The sequence below is a fragment of the Somniosus microcephalus genome, chromosome 2 (genome assembly GCF_052327205.1).
Source record: "Somniosus microcephalus isolate GS21.2 chromosome 2, FLI_Smic_1.0, whole genome shotgun sequence".
NCBI lineage: Eukaryota > Metazoa > Chordata > Chondrichthyes > Squaliformes > Somniosidae > Somniosus > Somniosus microcephalus.
The window spans coordinates 90,424,256-90,437,336 of record NC_140988.1 but is presented as its reverse complement, the minus strand read 5'-3'; the positions used below and the strand labels follow the sequence as shown (position 1 = coordinate 90,437,336).

The 13,081-nt window shown below is 42.8% G+C and overlaps 1 protein-coding gene across 3 annotated transcripts in view; it reads left to right on the top strand.

Moving 5' to 3' along the window:
* The window catches only part of LOC147122798 (uncharacterized), a 412,926-nt gene extending 400,269 nt beyond the window's left edge, over window positions 1–12,657 (top strand). For all 3 annotated transcript variants that reach the window (XM_086011022.1, XM_086011041.1, XM_086011032.1), the window contains one exon: window positions 11,886–12,657. The gene's annotated coding sequence lies outside the window, so the exon portion shown is untranslated. The remainder of the gene's footprint in view (window positions 1–11,885) is intronic.
* The last annotated feature ends 424 nt before the right edge of the window (window positions 12,658–13,081 follow it).

The window sequence follows — 13,081 nt, the reverse complement described above, 5'->3', positions numbered from 1 at the left end:
TTTATAGCAGGAGGAAGACACTGAAGAGGAAACAGAAAAAAAATAGCAGGAGGATTCCTTGACTTGCTTCCGCTATAATGTATCTCTTCAGCTCCCCAAGGAAAAAAGCTCTTGTAAAACAGCATGGGGTAGAGTTTCTATTTTGGGCACAATCGGGAAATTGCGCTGATTAGGTTACGCTTCAAGTTTCTGCTAAAATGTATTTGCATAATCACAGACATAAAATCTTCCATGAACCAGCGCAATCAGGCAGCAAAATCATTTCATTGTTTTCCTACTAAAATGTATTCCTTGATGTATTTTAGAGTGGTAACCTGGTGCAGTTTTATTAATACAGCTGAAAATGGGTTTATCACCAAAATTAAGTATTTTTAATAAGGGCGTCCAGTCCTCTACTTGTGACTAACCTGATTTAAAATCACTGAAATTGACTTGAAAAACTATACTGAACTGTTTAATAGTTTCATTGGTGTACACTGATGTAAGAAAAAGGAGACTTACCATCAAGTAACTTTAAAGTAAGCTTTAAGTAACTTATAAACACACTATACACAAGAGAGGTCTTTACCATGCCTCTGGTAGAAGCCTCTTACAATACTGAACAGACCAGTATTTATACCAGTCCAACAGGAAGTGACATTTACAGGAAGTGAGGTATGTACACAGTTCATAGTTCATAGTTCACAGGAAGTGATGACATAACTTCTCGGAAGTTAGCATTTTTATCACATACACTAGTCAGTTTTTTAACGAATTTAATATGCTTTGATATGAAAAAACTTTTAAAACTTGCCTGTGCACACAAGAAAATCAGCACAATTTGAAGAGCCTTCCCGAACTTACACAATCGGCGTAATCTTGCAATATCGGCCTGGGGGCATGGCCAGTTTTGTGGGCGGGGTCTAATTCAGGTGAATTGAATCTTGAACCAGCGTAAAAGATCGCGGAAAGCAGGAGCGTGAGTGGATTTGGGCGTAACTCACCTACGTTTTAAATTCCCCGATCTTTTGCGCTGCTTTGGCCGACTTCTCCCAGATTGCGCTGGAGCCTAGGCGCAAAACTAACGGAACTTCACCCCATGTCCTTTTTCCAGAACTAAATTAAAGGAATGCCACCTTCATGAAAAAAATGCCTTTGCCAAACTTTTATTTCTGTTTACAAAATCAAGATGAAATGGTGAAAATCACATTCCATAATTTGCACATGATGTCGTCGTGCTGTAAAATGCACAGTAGGTTTGCCAAATATTCTTCGATAGTGATGTTACCCCTTTAGTTTAGGTTAGATACATCAAAATTAAGGTAATAAAATTATAATATCAGACATAGGTACATCGGCAATCCTGTTAATGTTCCACTCCATTTAAATAAATGGTAAGGTGCCTTATAATGCTTAATCACATCCTCAGGGTGTCCGGGAACACTTGAAGAGCAATGAAATAGTCACTTTTGTTATGTAAGTAAACACTATAAGACATTTCATGATTAGATACTCTTCTGGCTGCAAGGCACAGTGCCGCAGTGATGCCTATCTCTAAAATGGGTTTCAACTCCAATTAAGTACAAATGTCGTGTGACTGATTAGTGATGAGCAGTTTTTAAGTGTTACTTTACTCATAACCACATATTTAAAGAGTGCACATTCCAATATATTTCAATACCATCCTCTGCTTTCTGGACCTGCCTACTGCAATCTGAGGTTTTTTGTATTCCAAACTAACTCTCCGATGTTTGCTAGTACAAGAGAGAGAATAATTATTCTTGATCATTGAAGTAATTGGTTTATCACTCAGCCCTGTCTTTTGACTGTTCGATTGCTCACAGCTAAAGACGTTGTTTGATAATCCTATTGCACCCGAGAAGGATGTCAAATGTTGGGGCCAATTTTAACCCAACATTGGTGCCCATGAAACTATCTCACCTTGATCCTCAGAATCCCACCACGTTGAACCCCAACACCAGCATCACCAGGCGCACCAGCATCACCAACAACAACACCAACCTTCTCTGCAATCACCTGATGCTGCACAGGACACAGGGCATCAGCACCCAACCACATTGCTGCCCAGGAGGCCAGGGATGGCCTCACCATGGCCAGATTTACTTCACTTGATGCTGTACACCCTGGCTGTCACATGATGCGCCAGGTTGGCACCACCCCACACCAACACCATAAAGCATCCCTACAATGACCAAGCAATTCCTTTCACACTCATCACCATTGCGGGGGGTACCGTTATGTCTCACCGTTCACTGCAACTCACTAAGCCACTTCCAAAGGCGCACACAAATCTGTCCAAGTCTTTATTGAAAATAAAGATTTCAATGTTTGACAGCACATTAACAGAAACTTCATATGAACATTGGCTAAAACACACAAGTGCCTACCCTTGTGTGTTGTTAGTTCGTATGATTAGACTAGGGTGAGGGTGAGTGCAAGGGGTGGCTAGTGAGATGGGGAAGTGATAAGGTTGATAGAGAGGGATGGGCGGAGGTGCAAGGTAAGTTGGTGTGAGTAAGGATGTGCAGGAGTAGGGTAGGGAAGGCAGAGTCATGGAGATGTGATGAATGGCACAGCAGGATGAGGTTGAGTGTGGCTTTGCAGTAACGTTTTGTGATCTACAGTACTGAGATCATTGAAAGGTTTGTGCCACTACAGCCTGGTCCTTCTGATGACGTCCCTGCTTGTGTCCTCCTGTGCAATGTGCAACCAGGCTGTGTTGATCTCCTGGGTGGTCTCTTCCGCCCATTGGAAGGGAAGAGAACCTCCCTGCGTGCTGCGACTCCCTCCATAAGCATATAGAGGGAGTCATGGGAGAGCCTGGATGCAGCCGTGCACCTCTGTGTAGTGCTTGTCAGTGTTTGCAGCACCTCAATGCTGTAGAACGCTGATAGCAGAACTGTCAAATCAATTTGGCCATGGCCCCTTTAAGGAAATCGGCTGATGACACATCATCAAGTGACATCATCAGACCCGTTTCCTTCAATTGGCCGGGAACCGTGCTGGGTGGGCTTAACAAGCCCAATCAGGGGAAATTCATTTCACAGAGCGGGCTGGAGCCAGCAGCGGGGTCACAGCCCACCACTGACCCTGGCTGCACCATACCTGCCTCGGTAGGCAAAATCATGGCCCTGGTATCAGTAATGGTGACCATGAAACTACCAGATTGTCGCAAAAATCCATCCCGTTCACTAATGTCCTTTAGGGAAAGAAATCTGCCGTCCTCACCTGGTCTGGCCGATATGTGACTCCAGACCTACAGCAATGTGGTTGACTCTTAATTGCCCTCCGAAATGGTCTAGCAAGCCACTCAGTTGTACCAAACTGCTGTAAAGAACATGGACTGCAACGGCTCACCGCCACCTTCTCAATGGCAATCAGGGATGGGCGATAAATGCTGGCCTTCTCAGCGACGCCCACATCCCTTGAATGAATTAAAATAAAGGAGTCTGAGTAGGAGACTTGTAGGTTCCTGAGAGCTGAAAGGGAGAATCTTCACTACACTCCCTCCCTCTCCATGCAATAGCTCCTGACCTCTGTAATCTCCTCTAGCCCAACAACCCCCTGAGATATCTGCGCTCCTCTAATTCTTCCCTCTTGAGCATCCCTGATTTTAATTGCTGAAACATCAGTGGCCGTGCCTTCTGTTGCCTAGGCCCTAAGCTATGGAATTCCCTGCCTAAACCTCTCCACCTCGCTACCTCTCTTTCTTCCTTTAAGACGCTCCTTAAAACCTACCTCTTCGACCAAGCTTTTGGTCATCTGCCCTAATTTCTCCTTATGTGGCTCAGTGTCAATTTTTTTTGTCTTATAATACTCCTGTGAAGCGCTTTGGTACATTGTACTACGTTAAATATGCTATATAAATACAAGTTTCTGTTGTTGTTATTGACCTTTGCTCAGCAGCTCCCGACAACAGCACACAGTGGGGGTCATTTTAACTTTTATGGCTGGGTGAAAAACAGATGGGAGCAAGTCAACAGTCATTTTTACAGAAATAACAACAGAAAATGCTGGAAACACTCAGCAGGCCAGGCAGCATCCATTGAGAGAGAAACAGAGTTAACGTTTCAGGTTTGGGACCCTTCGTCAGAACTGGAAAAAGCTGGAGATGTAACAGATTTTAAGCAGGTGCAGAGACAGGGAGTGGGGGTGGGGGGGGAGGAAGGAATTGAAGGAACATTCTGTGCTAAGGTAAGGCAGGAAAGATAAAATGTTGCAAATGGGGATGACAAAATCATACTGCATGAAAAATGGGACCGCTCCCTCCGCGACACCCTGGTCCACTCCTCAATCATCCCTAGCAGCCCTTCTCCTTCACCTGGCACCTTCCCGTGCAAGCGCAGGAGATGCAACACCTGCCCTTTACCTCCTCCCTTCCCACTGTCCAGGGCCCCAAACACCCCTTCCAGGTGAAACAGCGATTTACTTGTACTTCTTGCAATTTAATATACTGTATTCGCTGCTCACGATGCAGTCTCCTCAACATTGGGGAGACCAAATGCAGATTGGGTGACCGCTTTACAGAACACCTCCGTTCAGTCCGTAAGGGTGACCCTGAGCTTCCGGTCGCCTGTCACTTTAATTCACCGCTTCACTCCCACTCTGATCTCTCTGTCCTCGGCCTCTTACATTGTTCTAATAAAGCTCAACGTAAGCTCGAGGAACAGCACCTCATCTTTTGATTATGTACTTTACAGCCTTCTGGACTCAACTTTGAGTTCAACAATTTCAGACGATAACCCCATCTCCCATTTTTCATGCTGTATGATTTTGTCATCCCCATTTGCAACATTTTATCTTTCCTGCCTCTTACCTTAGCACAGAATGTTCCTTCAATTCCTCCCTCCCGCCCCCCACCACCCCCCACCCCCCCACCGTCTCTGCACCTGCTTAATATCTGTTACATCTCCAGCTTTTTCCGGTTCTGATGAAGGGTCCCAGACCTGAAACGTTAACACTTTTTCTCTCTCCAGGGATGCTGCCTGGCCTGCTGAGTGTTTCCAGCATTTTCTGTTGTTATTTCAGATTTCCAGCATCCACAGTATTTTGCTATTGTATTAGTCTTTTTTACAGCCTGCCTTCTTCACAATCCTGGCTAAATTCAACAAATTCAGCACAGATCAGGAATTGAACTTGGGGCTATTCTAGTCTCTGTGGCTCAGGATCATATCAGGTGGTGCACTTAGCCACTGATCCAAAAAATACCTATTTAACAACAATTCCTAATTTCTTACTGACTTTTGAGCTCCTGCAGGCCGGGCAGTAACTTTTACATCAGTCTATTTGCCACCCCCCCCCTGTAATGTAGTAGAAAGCATTTCATTCACTAAACACAAAGTGGAATAAGTATACAGAATTTTACTAAACCCGAAGTTGTGATAATGGAAGTATGCGTGTGTTTTGTGTGTTAATGAGTGTAAGTATTTATCTGCTAAGGTTTAGCCTTTAATTGCATTCACCTTTAATGGCTGACCTTTTGGGTGCTGGAGAATGACATGTAATGAGGTGGTTTTGTTTTCGGTGAAGAGCGACAGGACCCTCGCATGTTGTGTGCTGTAGGACTTGATTCTTGTTTACTTACAGCCTGCCTTCAGTCATCACTTTATATTAACTGCCCATTAGTGCTGCTGTTGTGTGATGCTGGCCTTGGGCTAATGGATTGCAATTTGGAATTGCAGCCTCAATCCATTGCTCGGTCTTGTGTTCCCTCACCAGGCAAGATTTCTGCAAGACCTTGGCTGGCATGCTTTGTGGAGCATTTCACAGCAGAGCAACCCACCATCTTATTGAAGGGGTGGGGTGGGGGGGAGTGCTGCAGGTGGTGGGGTGGGGGAGGAAAAATGGTCAGGACAACTCTGGTGCCAAAGAAGCGTCATCTCTTGTCATGGAGTAGTGCTGACAGCAACTGTGGAGAAGCCTTTCACCCAGACTATCAGATTCTTCCAGCTAAAGAAGTGAGTGTGGGGAGTACCAAGCTGGATCCAAAGGAGGGGGAGGGAATTTAAACCGAGCAAATCAAAAAAAATTGAGATGGACTGTACTACTTATCTATCAGAAATTAGTCACTTGCAATCACTGTAAATAGAATTTTAGTTCTTAATCCTTGATGGAAAAGAAAGAAAGAAAATAAGTAAGTAAATAAGTTAAATAGATAGATAGATAGATAGATCGATCGATCACTGTTGCAATGTAGGAAACGCGGGAGATGTAAGCGGTTTTGATCCTAGCCCAATTGCTAGACAGACGGTTCGAATCGCCCCGCCTTACGAAAGTTCTATACCCGGGAATTATTATTCAGAGTGTAAATGGAATAAGTCACGGACAGGAATGCTTCGGTGAAAAATCGCACTTATATTTATTTGGTCTAACATACACTGGCTAAAACATGCACTACTAAACAAAATCACTGTCTCTGTGGAGAATAAGATCCAGGTTACAAACAACATACATACAGTACACAACTGGGGACTATAACATGCAGTAATTCCCTTGTTGCTATGGTGGACTCTAACTCCACCCCTACCAACAAATTACCCAGTCGCATAAGCCCCTTCACCTGGCTGAACCAAACGAAGCTTCCACCCCGGAATAGCCCAAAAACTTCACTTCTGAGAAAAACTCTGAGCCCTTACACCTCACCCAGCTCGCCTGGGATATCTGGTTACTGGCTTGGGACACTCGAGACCATGCTTACCACCACACAGTCGGTCTCGATCGCTCCACTCAGCGGCTTCTTCCTCTGGTACTTCTTGTTAGGTCAATCTTGGTGGAGCGAGAGACAGAGAGAATGGTGGAAAAGGATCTATCTTTATAGGAGTCTGGCTACCCGTATCTTTCTCACCAATCTTTAAAATCCTTTTGTTTCTAAGCACCCCAGTGCTTAATCAGTGATGGGTCATCATCGGACCCATGAGTATTCCGTGATTGGACTAATGGCCCTAAGTCTGGGACATATCTTTCGGTATTTGTGTTGGGAAAAACTGGCTCCTCTTCGGCTGGCTGAGGCTAGTGGGTTCATTGTTCTGCTTCTCTTCTGAGATGGAGGTGAGAAGTGCTTTTGCATATTAGAGTGGCTTTCTAATAGGTTCAAGTTCAACGGGTGCCTCAGGGCCCTCAGCCCCTTCGCCAATGGCCCCCTTCCTTTTCCCAGGACTGTCGGGCGAACCCATACATTCCGGATGACTGACAGTTCTTTTTCACAGCCAACTGCCATGCGTTCTCTGGAGTTTTAACAAAACAGTCCCCCACGCATCTGCAAAGGGCGATCCCACCACAGGGAAAACACCCTCAGAAAAATCCCATAAAGTCCACAAAAATATTCTCGACTGAGTCCATTCTTCAAACAGAGACTTTGCGATCTCTTCACAGCCAATTTGTGCACAGCAAGGTTCCACAAACCACAATGTGATAATGACCAAATACTGGTTCTAGGTGAGACCTGATCAAACTGCACCTCCAGTCAGGCTTCAAATTTTCATTTTTAGATCTAATTTGTAATTCGAGTTAAAAAACCAACTGAAATGATTTTGAATTCAGCAATAGACCAATATGACAGAGGAATAAAAACACCGCTGCATTTTATTGTAGGTGTCTGTTCCTATGCTGCAAGTATCGGTGTGTGGGGAGGCGATGAAGCAGGCCACCGGAAGTATGTGAATGGGAAAGGTCTATTTAAAAAAAAAAGCTATTTAGTATGGGATAGGCCTGGAAGGTCACAGCGTTTTAAAGTCTCCCCCCCCCCCACACCCTTGGTGACTGCTCATAAATATATATATTGCTGACACAAAAGAAGCTATTGCAACAAATGGTTCACTAACGTCATAGGCCCCAGTCTTGGGCCTCACGTCTGGGGGTGACATTAAGGTTAGATGAGAATGAATAATTTCCAGTGGGCAGGCCACAGCACTTGGTGTGTTGTTATTTCGCTCAGTAACAAGTTAGGCTGCCAGTACTTTGCCCGATGTGGTATCTCTTGTACCTGAAAGGAAGAGGGACCGCTGATCATTTTTGCCACACGCTAAGAAAAAAAATTTCTGATCAAAGCTTTAACCTATCACAGTGGTAAGGGCAGTCATGTCATCTAACAGTTCATCTCTCGCAGGATGTCCCTACAGAGCCTCAATCTATGCACCTCCAAAGCCTGTTCTTTCCTCTTTTTGTTTTCTTACTCTATTCAACACATCTTCAATTTTTAATAAATGCTGGAGCCTGCGGTCTTCTTCTACACATACCCTAAAGATTAATCTCAAACACCCTAATTTACTCATACCAGTATGGCCTGTCAGCATGTCAGCCAATCTCCAGGAGATATTGCTGTTCTGTGTTATGATTTCATTCTCTGTCTTGACATGCAGAACTCTATATTTCATCACAGGATGTGTATAATTTATTGAAATGTTATGGGTGATGATGACATGTTTATTTTTTAAGATCCTGAGGCACAGTTGTCATGGTGTGTCAGATTTCATTTGATGCCATTTGTTTTTGCATGCTGCTATTTTACGTGCAAAGTGTTTCCGTTGTTTTGGCCTGGAAGTGACTTGGATTTCAAGATAAACCAGGGATGTCTAAATGTCTATGAACTTGTGATGTAGCAGTCACTCCTGTTTTGTTTTCTTTTTAATAAGCAACAGGTTCTTTTAAAAAATGCTTTCGGGTCCTATGTAAGCCTTGGAACAATTGCTTAACCCACACCTAAAATCCTTTAAAGAGAAGTATTTAATCCAAGACATTGCGAGTAATTTTAAAACTTGGCTTTAATGAAAGAGGAAGTTTGGGAAGACCAGCTGGACAGGTATACCAGGATCCAGACATGTACAAAATGTGCATTTCCCACAGTTCAGGGGTTGGAAATTTGATTTTATTGCTGTTGGCCCATTGACTTTTCTGTTCGTTTAAAGTCATTTTGATTGATCTTTGTAGCAATGGGATAACTTTGTGCACTTACTGTGTCTAGATACCTTGGCTATCCAATATAACTAGGTTGGCAAAAGACATAAATAATCACAATCATTTGGCGCCCTTGCATAAAGTCTAGTGAGACCTGTAACCCAAGGTACCGTGGAGAAACTGCTGTCCTCAAGCTTGGGGTTGTTTCCACCATTTGAAAGGACTGACTGACACCTGCACTAAAAGAGATCATTCCCACCAGCACGATTAAGGCAGGCAGGGAATGGGAAATTTGGTAGCACCCATTCCTTGCTGGAAATATAACACCTGTTATTTTCAATTTAAGCTTAATATCCCCATAGATTTTATGTGAGAGCTTAAGTTAAATAAGTTGATAATTCATGTAAATGTGAGCACACATGGGAACAGGAGTAGACCAGAAGCAATGTTGGTCCCTTAAAAACTGATAACAGTGATATTGTCAATGATAATAAGGAAATGGCAGACATGTTAAATAATTACTTTGCATCAGTATTTACAGTAGAGGAAGCGGATAGCATGCTGGAAATCCCAAGGAAATACTGAATCAGGGACTCAACAAAATTAACATAAACAAAATAACAGTAATTAAGAAAATAATGGCACTAAAGAGTGACAAATCCCCAGGGCCAGATGTTTTCCATCCCAGGGTTTTAAAGGAAGTAGGTGAGCACATTGCAGATGCCCTAACTATAATCTTCCAAAGTTCTTTTGATTCAGGAACCATTCCTTTAGATTGGAAAATTACGCATGTCACTCCGCTATTGAAGAATAGTGAGAGAGGGAAACCAGGGAATTATAGACCAGTTAGCCTAACATCTGTTGTCAGGAATTACTAGAGTCTATAATTAAGGATAGGGTGACTGAACACCTTGAAAATTTTCAGCTAATCAGAGAGAGCCAGCATGGATTTGTGAAAGGTAGGTCATGCCTGACAAACTTGATTGAATTTTTGAAGCGGTGACTGAAGTAATGGAAAGGGGAATGTCTATGGATGTTATTTATATGGACCTCCAGATGGCATTTGATAAGAGATTGTTAACTAAAGTTGAAGCCCACGGAATTGAAGGCAAATTATTGACCTGGTTCGGAAATTGACTGAGTGTCAGGAGACAGAGAGTAGGGATAATGGGCAGGTACTCGAGTTGGCAGGATGTGACTAGTGGTGTCCCACAGGGATCTGTGTTGGGGCCTCAACTATTCACAATATTTATTAACGACTTAGATGCTGGCATAGAAAGCCACATATCCAAATTTGCCGATGACATAAAGATAGGCAGCATTGTAGGCAGTGTAGATGAAAGCATAAAATTACGAAGAGATATTAATAGACTATGTGAATGGGCAAAACTGTGGCAAATGGATTTCAATGTAGGCAAATGAGAGGTCATCCACTTTGGACCTAAAAAGGAAAGAACAGGGTACTTTCTAAATTGTGAAAAGCTAAAAACAGAGAGACTTGGAGGTCCAGGTATATAAATCATTAACATTTCATGAACAGGTACAGAAAATAATCCAAAAGGCTAATGGAATGCTGGCCTTTATATTTAGAGGACTAGAACACAAGTGGGTAGAAGTTATGCTACAGCTATACAAAGCCCTGCTTAGACCACACCTGGAGTACCATGAATAGTTCTGGGCACCACACCTTAGGAAGGATGCTTTAGCCTTGGAGGGAGTGCAGCGTAGGTTTACCAGAATGACTCGAGGGGTTAAATTACAAGGAGAGGCTACACAAACTAGGGTTGTATTCCCTGGAATTTAGAAGGTTAAGGGGTGATTAAATCAAAGTTTTCAAGATATTAAAGGAAACAGATAGGGTAGATAGTGAGAAACTGAATAATGGATTAATGCCGACCCCAGAAAATCCTAGACAGTTGACCCAGTGGGAAGTTACACTCGCCACGCTCCAGTCCCGCTACCTTAGCGCCAGGATCAGAAAATTGACACGAGAATTCCAGGTACAACATTCGGCATGATTGTCGTTTATCTTCTCCCAGCATTCTGTTGCACAATCGTGCTGATTTGATGTGGCTCTCCTGAAAGTGCTTCCGTCTGTCAGAAAGAAAGACTTGCATTTACATAGTGCCTTTCATGGCCTCAGGATGCCCAAAGCGCTTTCCAATCAATTTTGAAGTGTAGTCACTATATTGTAATGTAGGAAATGTGGCAGCCATTTTGTGTACAACAAGCTCCCACAAACAGCAATGAAATAAATGATCAGAGCACTTGCTTTAGCTGTTGGTTGAGAGATAACTGTTGACCATGGCACCTCCTCTGCTCTTCTTCAAATAGTGCAGTGTGATCCTTTACATCCACATGAGAGGGCAGCTGGGGCTTTGCTTTAACATCTCATTCAAAAGCCAGCACCTCCAGTAGTGTCAGCCTGGATTATGTGCTCAAGTCTCTGGAGTGGGACTTGAACCCACAACCTTCAGAGGCGAGAGTGCTATCATTGAACCACGGCTGACACACAGATATGAACCTATACCTGCGTCCCACTCTTTTCAAACCAACCAGGCAGCATCAGCTTAGTTCAATATTGTACAGCACTTTTTACTTGCCCTGGTCACAAATACCAAAATGTATATGTGGCCATTTTGTCACCAGTTGAGCAACTTTCACTCATTTCACTTCTAAAAACTGTGAGGTGAACAAACAGGTGAATCATTCAGCACTGATGCAAACACGTTACTGAGAGTGCAGGACATCGAAGGGACACTTAACTAAGAGGCTGCACCATGCTTGTGGAGATTTAATGGCTTGAATATCCCATTAATCATTTCACTGATCAACAAGGCACTACTCTGTAAAGCCCAGTTAAAACCCATATCTGTCTGCTGTCCTCTAAAGGCTCAGAGCTTATGGTTCAAATGTACTTTGTGCTAACCAGATTATTTTTGTCATTGTGTTATCACTGATTATTTTTTCATGCTTTGTTCTTTAATTCTCAGGAAGCAGTGCATCTGATCGAGACCTGAAGAAGATTGTCATCAAGTCTCAAGTATGTAAAGTAGGATCCCACTCTTATTTGGACAAACAGGAAAATTACTTAATCATGCTTGAGCCTGATTCCTGTGCCCTGCTGAAAAGCTAGGATTAGTTGAATCTCTTTTGATAGATCTTGCCACAAAAATAGAAGATTGGTATCTCTGACTTTGCACTCACTGAGGCTGGTCTAGAATAACAAAGGCTTATTTTCATGTGTGAGAGCATTATTTAAGATTTGGAATTTTTTTATACTCCCTCTTTTATCAGGTAATTAAAACCATTAATTTATCACAATTCTGTGCAGATTTTTGATTAGTTCACAGAGTACTTCAAGTGTTGAAGGCCAAATGAAAGATCAGTTAGTGGCAAAGCTCGGGAATTTTTTGCATCTTTTTTTGGTATCCTGTGTCTTCTCCAGCCTATTCTTTGGGTAGTTATGGTATTTGTGGTGTTGCTTCAGCTTGACGTAACATTTATACATGCTTGCAGAAGCCTTGCTTCAACAAAAACTATTGATGTGTTGAAATATAAAGGAAATATGTATTCATAATATTTTTTGTTTATTCTGAAGGTAACAGTTATGAACTGCTTGTCACACTGTATTTGCTTCCATTGCTTTTTATGACTTGAAATATTGTATATGATTCTTTAACCTTTGTACATGGAATGTTTTAAAACATTTATGTCAAAACCAGATTCACAATAAAAATGCGATTGACTTCTTTTAGTAATTAATCTGTGCTTGCATTGAATTTATTTGCGTGATGATGAAAGCAGTCACCTGAGAGAACATAAGAACATAAGAAATAGGAGCAGGAGTAGGCCAATCGGCCCCTCGAGCCTGCTCCGCCATTCAATAAGATCATGGCTGATCTGATCCTAACCGCCAATCCACTATCACAGAACCATCTCCTGAATCTAACAGAATTAGACACACGAAATAGGAGCAGGATCAGGCTACATGGCCCCTGGGCCCGCTCTGCTACCCACAGGGCCATGTCCGATCCGAACCTAGACTCATGTCCAAATTCCTGCCCGCTCCCCGTAACCCTTAATTCCCTTTACTTCTAGGAAACTGTCTATTTCTGTTTTAAATTTATGTAATGATGTAGCTTCTACAGCTTTTTGGGGCAGCATATTCCATGGACCTACCACCCTC